A 12,947-nucleotide genomic window follows, 5' to 3' on the forward strand; every position below is an offset into this window, starting at 1 on the left:
CGTGGATGGAGTCGGACGCTCGGTCGAATTTCACTGTCCGTATTTTCAAATATCGTACGGAATCGATCAAATGCAACATTACGATATACTCGTGTTCATGCGCAGCTGTGTACATCGTGCAACATAGGCGTAGGCCACTGTGATTTAGACAGTAGCTTATATAGTTTATATACTGCAAGGTTTACCTCTTGTGTGTAATTCAGTGTGCATTGTGCACTCAATAAATAATGATACAATGTCCTAATCAGAGAATTAATGGTCATGATGACTGTGACTTTACTTAAGTTATCCTACACCTACAGTATATTAAAATAATATTACATTTGCATTTACAATATTCGAAATTATATTTGACTGGCATCTTTTGCTTACACATGGCTGCATTTGTGTCCATACAAGTTAGTCTCCTCTACATTCAGCACGCCATCAATACACGGCCCAAACCTTCTACAGAAAATCTATCAATGACTGCTGTTCAGTGTATGTTGCTGGGGGCATTTAACTTGGATCAAAAACAGTTCCTGCGCTGTTTTAAATCAACATATTTACGATCAAACTCTAGGAAAGTGCATGATGAAGATAAACAGATGGGATATCAAGGAGCAGACTCTACGGTTATGTAGTCCATACTGTAGTGATGGCATGCATGATAAGATATGCACGTAATACACTGTGGACCATAAAGCCAAGAAAAGGAAGTGCACTGTAAGTTGTAAGTGCAAGGTGTCACTGAGTTGACTAAGTGCACAGTGGACTTTACATGGTACATGTTGTTGTTGATAAGAACAAGCTGGGGCCTTGAGCTGCCATTCATCATCAGAGTTCATTCTGTCAGTAGAGTTCATTCTGTTAAGCAGCTTACCCCTTAAGCCTCTTTTTCTTTTTCTTGTTTTCATGTTTTGCTCAAAATGAGAAGATTACTGGTTCTCCTATCAGGTAAGGGATGAAATACCTTTCCTTAATGATTCGCCATATTAATCTGTTTGTACTGTCCTTGACCAGCTGATCATACGCACACATACACACATGGTGATGTGAAGGAAATGGTATTCAAGGGTCATCAGTGAAAGGGGCTTTATTTGATTGACAGGTGCATAGTGGGAAGTCCTGTGTGATTAAAGGAGGGAGGGTGGAGGGGCTTTCAGTATTCAGGAGATTTGAATGGATACAACTGTAATGCATTGATGGACTTTCCTTGGTTGGTTATAAGGGTACATTGTTTTTCTTCTCAATGTTTCATGTTGACATAATAGAATTATGAAAGAGCCATAATGGTGGAAAGATCCACACCCCAACACAAACTTCCAGTAATTATGAGATTTGAATGGCTACAACTTTTAATGTGGTGCCCTTGGTAGAGGTGCAGCAGTACAGTATAATACATGTGTGTACAGTATGTTGGGAGGGCAGCATTCAACAGTATGCACATTCATTTTTATTCTTTGCATATTAATGTTTCTAGAAGACATACAGTAATACCGTTGTGAAATAGCCATAATGGTGGAAAGATCCACATCCTTACACAAACCTTTCTAACAAGCATCACTCTGTTTTCAGTCTCTTTGGTCATTGTGTCCCCTTGTCCTGCTGGACAATTCCAGTGTGGGACTGAGAAATGTGTCCCCAATGACGTTGTCTGTGATTTCAAGAACGACTGTGACGATGGCTCAGATGAGGACTTTTGTGGTACGTCAGTGTCCCTGGAATTGATTTCTAAAGCATATCTGTAACTCTATATCTGACTCTAATACGACACACTATTAATTCAATTCCAAAAGACTTTCTGTCTGGTAATCAAGGACATTCCCATTCCTTTCAGTCTCTTTTGTGTCTCTAATGTATGTGACTCTCTGCTTGTCCCTCTCAGGATCTTGCAACTTTGAGCATCACACCTGTGGCTGGAACGACACCAGTAAGGGAGATTACCGTTGGAGACTGGAGAAGGCTAACGTCAGTTTAATACCTGACCATACCACAGGATCTCCCTCGGGTAAGTCACTCTCATAGCGGCATAGGCACTCTCTTCAATCAATCTGTCAATAAAATGTTATCTATATGGCATATTTCATACATCAATGCAATGCAATGTGCTTTAAACTGTTAAAGTAAGGTTCATACACGATGGTAAAGTATAGTCATAGTCATAGATATGAAAGTACAAAGCAACTGAAAATGTATTCAGGGAAGAAAGGGTTCTGTTCTGGTTCTACGGGCGAGAGTAGGGTTCTACTTAGGATTCTATATCTGAAGATCCCTTTTTGGTTCCATAGAGTAAACCACCTTTTTTGACACTGAACCAGGCTGAGTGTGCATAACCTGGTTGTGGTAGGATGTTACTGTCGCTGGCTCATATCTCCAGTGTTCCAACTGCCCATGTGCTGCCTTGTTGATACTGTATGTGTCTGATTCTGATTCAGATTCAGGAACTTGCTTTGGCATTACAGTAAGTGTGTTTATGCTTTTTTTTGTGTATACAAAAACAAATGCAAAAAACAGGACAACACAGGACAGACAACAGTGCATTGGATAGTGATTGATTGATTGATTGAAAACTTTATTAGAAGATTTGCAGAAGTAGGTACATGAAAGTACATATTACATATAAGGTCAACTAAAAGGATAAAAAACCCAAGAAAGCCACTGGCTTATTTCAATTGGGGTCCTTGATTCTCAATTCATCGTTACATGTAAGACAGACAAAAAAACTAGTACTATCTACAAGATAATACAGACAAATAACTATTACTATCTACAAGATAAACATACATCCATCATGGGAAGAACAATACAACAAAACATAAGGTATGTACAGCGGGTAGGACAGGTGGGGACATACACCACAGGTGGGGGCGGGGGACAAAACACAAAGTATGTACAGTGGGTAGTTCGGGTCTTTTAATCAGATTTTTGATTTAGAGGGTCCAGTTACGGATTGCAGCCTCCTGTAAATGTGTTTTGAGAGTGGTTTTGAAGGTGGGCAGTGTTTTGCATTCCTTTAAGATTATAGGAAGGGCGTTCCACATTTTTACTGCATAGTTTGCAAACGAGTTTAACCCCTTGTTTGTGGTGCAACGCGGTTGAACGTGGTTCGTGGAGCTTCCTCTGGTGTTGTATGTGTGGACGTTGTTCACTTTTTGGAAGTATGTTGACAGGTACTTGGGTGTCTTTGTGGTGTAGCGTATCTTGAAGACCAGGCCCAGTGCAAGCTGCTGCACTCTGTCAACTACTCGTAGCCAATCAAGGCTCAAAAAATGAGCAGCGGTTAGATGTGTCCTAGGGTTGAGGCCTAGCAGAAGCCTAACCAGTTTATTTTGGGCTGTCTGGAGTCTTGTTTTATGGGCCTTTGTGGTTCTATAGTACCATGATGTTACGGCATAGTCGAAGTGACATTGAATGAGAGCTCCTGATAGGGTCCTCAGTGTGTTTTTACTGACAAGTGAGGATATCCTGTACAAGAATCTAGTTCTATGGTTCACTTTTTTGATTACTTTTGCTGCCATTTTATCTCCGGAAAGATTTGCCTCTAAGATGGAGCCCAGGTATGTAATATCCTCTTTTCTTGTGATATTAATGTTACCCACTTTTATTTTAAAATGTTCAGCCTTTCTGAGTTTAGATGGGGATCCGTATAGGATGGTTTCAGTTTTACCTAGGTGTATTGATGTATTGATGTATTGATGTATTTATTTATAGGTGTATTGATAGTTTATTGATACATATATAAAGTGCAGTGCAGAGTTTTTACAGTGAGTCCAGTGCATATTCAGTCCTGGGCAGACTTGGGGGCGGGGGGGGGGGGGGGGAGCCAGAGTCATTTATCAGCCTGGCGGCTGAGGGGAAGAAACTGAGCCTGTGGCGGGCCTTTGCAGTTTTAGGCAGCCACAACCTTCTTCCAGAGGGAAGCAGGGTGAGGAGGCCGTGGCCGGGGTGGGAGGGGTCGGCCATGATCTTCCTTGCCCTCCTCAGAGCCCTGGTGTCGTGCAGGGAGTTGAGGGAGGGCAAGGGACAGCCGATCACCCTCTCCGCTGAACGTATCACCCGCTGCAACTTGGTCTGTTTGTATATCACAGGTCAGGTAATGCATGTGGAAGGAGAGGGATCTCATATGATGTCAGAAGCCATCTTGGAACATTTTGTTGACAAGCCTGTTGCCCTGGGATGCCAGATCAGGTAATGGGGCATCCATTGTCTAGTGATTTATGGCATCAATGTCTCTCTTAGTAATATCGTGAGCTTAGAGTTATTAGGTTCTATCTCCGGTTAGGGTAGGTCAGAGATATTGAGCGTCAAAGTTTTTACATTCCATTATGTTTTGTGAGATGGAAGCTTTGTATTTTATTAAGTACTAACTAAAAAATGTAATCATTTTAAAAATAACACCACACAGGCATTAATAAATACCTAATGGATCAGATTATGTAAAAAACTAAATTTTGACAAAAATGTAGATAGAACCTTATAATTCTAACGTCACAATATCTCTCTTAGTGAATAAATAACATACCTACCTTTGTCAAAGGTGGGTGTCAAGGGTCAATAACCTTATGTTGAAACAGATTAATAATGTTTACTGTGATGTAAACACATTTTCTATTAATTTTTTTATTTTTCCCTATGGGATAGCTTTCCATGAGGTTTTTCTTTTTTAACAAAAGTTATCTTGTGGTAATTGATGTGTTTCAGCTTCTGGTTCCACCTCCCTGATGACACATCACCATCTGATCTTTATCTGACTATCGTCAAAGGCAGTTCCACCAACCGGCTTCTGCACATCTCAAAGTTCACTAATGGGTGGGAAAATGCCACGGCATTCATTGGTAATCGTCCAGGAGGTTTCAAGGTTAGCATTATGGCATTACAAACTATACTTGTAAAAAGCACATTCATGTATTCTACATATTGGCACTTCCCAACACTAACTATTCTAATGTTGAACAAATATGGCTGTAATGTTAAGAAATAGTTTTGACCTGTAATAAATAATAATTTTAAGTCATAGTGAATGAAACTATTAGACACTACTAGACACTCTATGTGTCTATCTGTCTTTGCAGTCACTCATCTAAACATATCAACATCTCTCTCTCTAGCTGGTGTTTTCTGCGGAAGCTTCATTCTTTGGAGAACAGGACATCATGCTGGATGACATCAGTTTTGAAAACTGCGGGGAAGGGGACGTCCCTGCAGGGTCCGACCTACTTACCTGTGACTTTGAGAAGGACACCTGTGCATGGTACCCAGACCACACTGCTGCCCTCATGTGGGGACGAGGCAATAAGTACGACGGACCAGGATATGACCACACTACTGGTTCTGGTGAGTGTTCGCTAACCTGAGAAAGATGACTCAATGTCTCTTGATGTACTTTGTTGTTGTTCCGCTCGTCAGAACGCTACATAGCTTAAGTAGTACTGAATGTCTCCTGACAACCAGGCCGCAAAGCTGTGACAAAAAATGGTTAAAATAAGGATTTCTCTGGTCCAGGAGAGGAGTGGGCCTGTCTTTTCAAAAGAGATAGTACTACTTTAGCTAAGAAACGTTCGGGAAATTCACCCCAGGTCTATCCATTGTTCCCACTTTACAAAAAAAAAAATGTATTAGTCATAGGAGCATTTGTGTGATTTCTCCTTACCTTTTATGTTTGTGTTATACTGGTAGGTTACTTTATGTTCATTTCTGCAAACCAAAACCTGGACCCCTCTTCAACCGCCAGACTCATCAGCATCCCCCAGCCAGCAGACACAGTGCTATGTGTCAGCTTCTGGTATCACATCTATGGCAGCAGTATCGGTGAGAGAGAACCTTGATATGTCTATCCCTGCTCAGAGCCCTAAATACAGAGAGTTTAGCCACCAAGGTTTTGGCCAGAAGCATTGTGGTGCATTTACATGACACCACATGATTCCATGGCAGCCATGTTAGCTCCCCGTGGGGAATGTTGGCCAATAGCAGTATATTGTATTGTGGCTCTGGCCCTGCTCTGGCTAACCTTCATTATCATTAGTCCTATGATGGTTATTCCTGTCAGGGCTAGGCCTAAGGAGACCTAATGAGATCTTGCGGAGATGCCACGTGCAGTACTGCTATTATGTTCTGATTCAGGCTCTCTGAAGTTAATCACCAAGCATGCAGAAGGGCCGGAGACGGTCGTGTGGATGAGGAACAGGACACAGGGGAACAAATGGCGCTTTGCAGACTTCACCTTCACCAGTGACCAGCCACTACAGGTACTGAGACGAAAACACCTCCACCATTACAGCTGCTCATCTAAATGTGACTGCAGCTGGTGAAAGCAGGATCAAGTCGGCAACCGACCATTATGTTCAGACTTTTTCAGAAAAAAAAATGAATAAACACATCTTTGAAACCGTGCCATTGTACAGAAACTGGAACTATATAGAGATGTGTTTAACCATGCGGCATGTGTGTTTTCCAGTTCATACTGGAGGCTGTGGTGGGTGGTAAGAAGGGGAGCATTGCCATAGATGACGTGGTGGTGTTCAGCAGTGTGAACAACTCCTGTCCGGCTGAGAGAGAGTGCACCTTCCAGGGCTCACTCTGTGGCCTGCATGCTGACCCCTCTGCAGACTTCAGCTGGAACAGGACTACCGGGACCCAGGCTAACACCACGTCCAGCCCAGCCGTGGACCACACCCTGGGGACTGAGCTGGGTGAGAGCCCTGGAGGTCTAGCATGGGAGTCAAATACTGTAGGCCTCTGACATTAGGCTGACGTTTATATATATAGGAATGTAGCACGCCAAGCCAACACACACACACACACACACACACACACACACACACACACACACAGCATTCACCGTATGATGATGCCTCCTCTGCCTCATTCTCAGGGTACTACCTCAGTGCCCAGCTGTGGAGGCACCCCATGGGCAGCACGGGGCGCATGGTGACGGGGGTGAATGAGCCCACCCCTCACAATGGAGAGTGCTGGATGTTCTGGTACCACATGGAAGGGAGGGGTGTGGGTGAACTCAGTATCTACCTCTGCAGCACCAAGAACAGCACCAGGACCAGGAGCCAGCTGTGGACCAAGACAGGAGATCAGGGAGAGCACTGGAGACATGGCCGAGCTACTGTCCTCAGTCCTGATGCTCCTTACCAGGTAGGGTAAGAGGGTCTCACTACCACTGCAAAACTACTGTTACTACTGTACTACTACTACTGACTGCTAGCATTTATTACTACTACTACTACTACTACTACTACTACTACTACTACTACTACTACTACTACTACTACTACTACTACTACTGACTGCTAGCATTTACTACTACTACTACTACTACTACTACTACTACTACTACTACTGACTGCTAGCTTTTATTTCTACTATTACTACTGCTACTACTACTACTACTACTACTACTACTACTACTACTACTACTACTACTACTATTACTACTACTACTGACTGCTAGCTTTTATTTCTACTATTACTACTGCTACTACTACTACTACTACTACTACTACTACTACTACTACTACTACTGACTGTTAGCTTTTATTACTACTATTACTACTGCTACTACTACTACTACTACTACTACTACTACTACTACTACTACTACTGACTGCTAGCTTTTATTTCTACTATTACTACTGCTACTACTACTACTACTACTACTACTACTACTACTACTACTACTACTACTGACTGTTAGCTTTTATTACTACTATTACTACTGCTACTACTACTACTGACTGCTAGCTTTTATTTCTACTATTACTACTGCTACTACTACTACTACTACTACTACTACTACTACTACTACTACTACTACTGACTGTTAGCTTTTATTACTACTATTACTACTGCTATTACTACTAATACTACTACTACTACTGACTGCTAGCTTTTATTATTACTACTACTACTACTGCAATTACTACTGTTACTACTACTACTACTACTACTGCTATTACTACTACAACTACTACTACTACTACTACTGACTGCTAGCTTTTATTATTACTACTACTACTACTACTACTACTACTACTACTACTACTACTACTACTAGCTGCCATTATTACTATTACTACTACTTTAATACTACTGCTAGTGCATGTAACGACAGACATTTACTGCAGTTCCTTTTTCTTTGTGTTGTGTTTTATCACAGTGGCTGTATGCTACAGCCAAATTGCATAGAACAGCCAAAGACACATACAGTACCTCATACTTGTTGTCAATCATACAACATAAAGTCGATCCAATGATCCACACGCTATATTTATATTTCAAGAATGACATGTTTATCTGATTGAGCAATGTTCATCTACCAATGAAAAGATGAGAACAGCATGTTGCCTATCTATGCATGGTAGACATCAAACAGTCACAGAGTTGCCACAGAGTGAACTTTGGCATGAGATATGATCTTTTTGATAATGCATCGTAAACATACATCTACCCTTACGTACCCTTAACATAATCAGATACATTTTCTGCAAGCAGTCAGTGAACGCTGACATGTAAAGTAGTCTGCAGTAAGATCTTACCACTCCTCAATAGGCCAATCAAGGTGTACCAACTACGTAGCAGTCAGTGATAGGTGGAATCCTGTCTGGGAGATGTCATAATCTGACTGCTCTGGAGTGATCTAAGGAGGCTGTCTTCATTCGTGACAGCAGCTGGTGAAACCGGGAACAAGTTGGCTTGACTATGCTGAAATGTATTTAAAATGTTCTCAATAAAAGTCTGAACATTTTGATTGGTTGGCGACTTGTTCCCGGTTTCACCAGCTGCTGTCACATATGGCTATTGACTATTTATGAGACTGGCAGTCTGCACTCTCACCTCCCTCCTGTGCTTATCCAGCATCTGAACACCATTCTCTGATCTACCATTCTGATTTAGTGATCATCAGGTCATTGTCAGACATGATCAAATACAGTTCAGTACACACCACCACCAATAGATTCAATCTGACACGAAAGTCAGAGAATGTTTTTTTTCCTGATTGACAGATCGTTTTTGAAGCGGTGGTGGGAGATGGCTGGGAGAGTGACATAGCCATCGATGACCTCACTCTTTTGAGTGGCACTTGTCCACCCCAAGGTTGGTACGGTAACCTTTGTGTGTCTGTGCGTTCGTGTGGGAATGCATTCTTGCGATCCTGTGTGTGTGTGCATTAACAAGTGTGTTCTTGCGCAGGATTCTGTGACTTTGAGCTGGACTTCTGTGGGTGGGTGGACAGCCCACCAGCAGTCAATGGCGTGGATTGGGACTGGTGGTCAGGGTCCAGTGGGGGCCGCTTTTCTCCATCTGTGGACCACACCACCGGCACTGGATTGGGTAGACTGCCTTACCCCATACACATGAATGCTGTATCTTATACACTCACTGAACACTTTATTAGGAACACATGTACACCTGTCAACAGTCCAAGCTGGTGGAGGTGGTGTAATGGTGTGGGGAATGTTTTCTTGGCACACTTTGGGCCCGTTAATACCAATCAATCGTCGCTTCGAATGCTACACCCTATTTGAGTATTGTTGCTGACCATGTGCATGTTTGATACCATTCCTCATTCCATTCCATGCATTACAATGAGCCCGTCCTCTGATTTCTACCTCCACCGGCCTACCTTGATTTATACTGAATGGAGGTTGTTGTGGCTCTTACCTCCAGGGCACTATATCCTCTTCTTACCGTCTGAAAGTGAAGTGGAGATCGCCCATCTCTGGAGCGAGCCTATGGAGGCCGTGGACAGTGCGTGTCTGGAGTTCTGGTTCTTTATGGAGATGTGGTCCGGCACTTGTGAGTATTTGATCCAATGAGCCCATCATCCGAATTCTGCTTCCACCAGCCTCCTCTGTTATCAAGATAATTGTCCAGCTACACAGCATTTAAGTCTGTTACATGTCACATCGTTTATAAAACGTCACCCTGAAGAGAGGGATGGTCACCATGGGTCGATCTTTAAGATGTTGATGCTGTGCATTGTGAAGATATAAGCACATAGCATAAGCACCCTAACTGTTGCATTGAACTATGTGGTGATGCGAAAATTAAGCTTTATAACAAACAAACAGAATCAGAATCAGAACAGAACAGAACAGAGTAAAGGGTGAGAGAGTGCATGTCATGAGGATTTCTTTTTCTTTCAGACGAGATGGAGCTGGCAGTGTTTATTGTGAATGAGACAGGCGCTCTGCATTCTGTGTGGAGCAAAAACGGTGACAAAGGTGATGAGTGGCATCCGGCCAGGGTGGATTACAGTGCAACAGGACGACACCAGGTGAGCCAATTTCACACAGCGTTTTTTTACAAGCAAATGTTTTGCGAACTGTGTCACAATACTAATGTTTCCAGTGCTATCTTTTTTTATGAGTGTGAAGTGTTTAAGTGACTGAATGTTTTATTGAGTGCTATGTAAGTGAATGAGAAAGTCAGCCATCAGTTGACAATGTCCGTCGACCATGTGTTTGTGTCAGATCCTATTTGTAGTGAAGAATCCAAATAAGGATGAGGGAGGCATCGCCCTGGATGATATCTACATCAGGATGAACACGACCTGTGTCTCCCCCATGGACTGCACCTTTGAACAGGGTGGGTTACAGAGAAGGCTTGCAGCGGGGGGGTCGGAAACTGATCGAATCAAATCAAACTTTATTTATATAGCACATATCAGAAACAAATGTAATGTACAATACTAGGGGTTCAGCTTCAAAGAGTGAGACATAAAGCTTTGTAACCGATACAATGTGCCTTGTTGATTTTCCAAAGCCATATTATTATCAACAGTTATATCATGGACATTTACCTCACCATTTTTCTCCTCTTCACACACTGTTGTAGGGAGGATTTACCGGTTGTTGAGCGTATAGAAATAATCCTAATCTGATTATTCTTAATGTGTTTTCCACCTTAAAATGTCTCCGTCGGGGGCGCCTGGGTGGGGTAGCTCACTAAGGCTCATGCCACGTAATCGCAGGGTCCCTGGTTCCAGCCATCGACCTATCCTGCATGTCATCCCTCCTCTCTCTCACTCATCCTTCCTCAATCTCTACTGTCTCTATCCCAATAAAGCAGAAATGCCCTAAAACGTTGGTTTTTTAATGTCTCCGTCACCTCTGTTCTGCCCTTAGGACTGTGTAACTGGGTCCAGGACAGTAACGACACCTTGGACTGGGTCCACTACAGTGGCAGTCAGGTGGACCACGCCTGGAATGGACCACTGTACGACCACACTCTCGGAAACAACCATGGTATAGTATGAACCAGAACCACTGTGTTTCATTCTGTTAAAAAGACAAGGGCTTCCAGACCAGGACAACTCACAATACACTATTCATTCAATCATTCAGGTATTATCCATCTATTCATCCATCCAGCCATTCATTCATTCATTCATTCATTCTTGGCAGGTTTCTACCTGATGTTGAATGGGCCCGGTGATGAGGACGGTGAGACCGCGGTCGTCTCTGTTCCAGTCCAGGCCCAAGCATCTGAACTGATCTGTGTTGGATTCTGGTATTACATGTTGGGGCCCTCGGTGTCCAACCTGGACCTGCTGATACAGACAGTATGTAGATCCCTACCAGGAGAGGCTGCCGGAGGTAGAAATAGCAGGACGGTCTCATTGTAATGCACAGAATGAAAATGAGGAATGGCAAAGAGCCGGTCCTCCGATTTCTACCTCCACTAGCCTCTACTGATAACGTCTATGTTTTACACATACACCTATAGTTAACAATAGGTCAAATGATTATGATATGACCTATTCATGTTTTTGCTCAAATGATTGCCAGTTTAATCGTTGGCAGACGGGTTTAGAATAACATGCGTTTTAAATGAATCACGTGTCATAGTTTTGTCGCTTATACTGTAACACGGAACAATAACATTTCCTTGTAGAAATCGTCGTCGCCCACTGTGGCCTGGACACGTCAAGGTACCCAGGATTCAGAGTGGATGAACGCACAGGTTACCATCAATAAGGACCATAAGGACTTACAGAAAGTAAGGTTCTTTTTGAACTGAGTCTTCTATTCATGCACGCACCCATGCACGTACACACACATTATGTAAACATGACTTCACACACACACACACCCGATGATTATGACCATCTGTTTAATAGGTTATGCTCTCAGGGAGCAGGAAGGCCAGTGGAAGCGGATTCATAGCCGTAGATGATGTCACAGTGAAGGAGGGAGCCTGTCTGGAAAAGCGTAAGAGAACCAAGTCATTCTGCTTCCCAAGGTCACTTCCTTTTTAACTTATTTTGATTGTGAAATATGGGTGTATGTGGTACATGAATGTTGTGGTGTGGTAGTGTGTGTATGCAGGTATCGTTTTTTTTAGGTGATGCATAAACAAATGTCGTTGTACTGACAATAAAGCTTTCTGATTCTGATCTGATCTGATGAACACATACCCCCAAAAACACACTCCTGTTGAATGTTTGGAGGTTATCACACACAGCAGTTTGGAGGTTAACACACTGGCATCGTATGTCCATACTGATGTTTTTTTTTTGTACATGTCGATGGAGATGGTCAAAAGATGCTACAGTGTGATCCTCATGTTTCCCATACTGTAGAACCATGTGGCTTTGACACTTCCTGGTGTGGCTTTGAGCCAGGTGTACACTGGGATCGGGCCAAAGGCAGCAAGGACCGCTTGGATCACACCTACAGGTCTGAGCATGGTGAGTGTGTAGTGAGAGGCAATGATTGTGTTTCTCGAGATGGGGTTGAGGGGGGGGGGGGGGGTAGAGGGGCATATGGTTGTACATTTCTTTTATTAGGATAAAACCCCTTGAGATGAACCATCTCGTTTTCGAGGGGGGTCCTATTTTTTTTTTTTTTTTTTAAAGATATACTGTATGTAGGTCAAGGTAATTCATGTCTTCATATATTTTTCAGAGCATATGTGTTGAGTGTGTGTCCTCCCTGTCTCTGCCTCAGGGTTCT

Source organism: Nansenia antarctica (assembly GCF_963989245.1).
Source record: "Nansenia antarctica genome assembly, chromosome: 16".
Taxonomy (NCBI): domain Eukaryota; kingdom Metazoa; phylum Chordata; class Actinopteri; order Argentiniformes; family Microstomatidae; genus Nansenia; species Nansenia antarctica.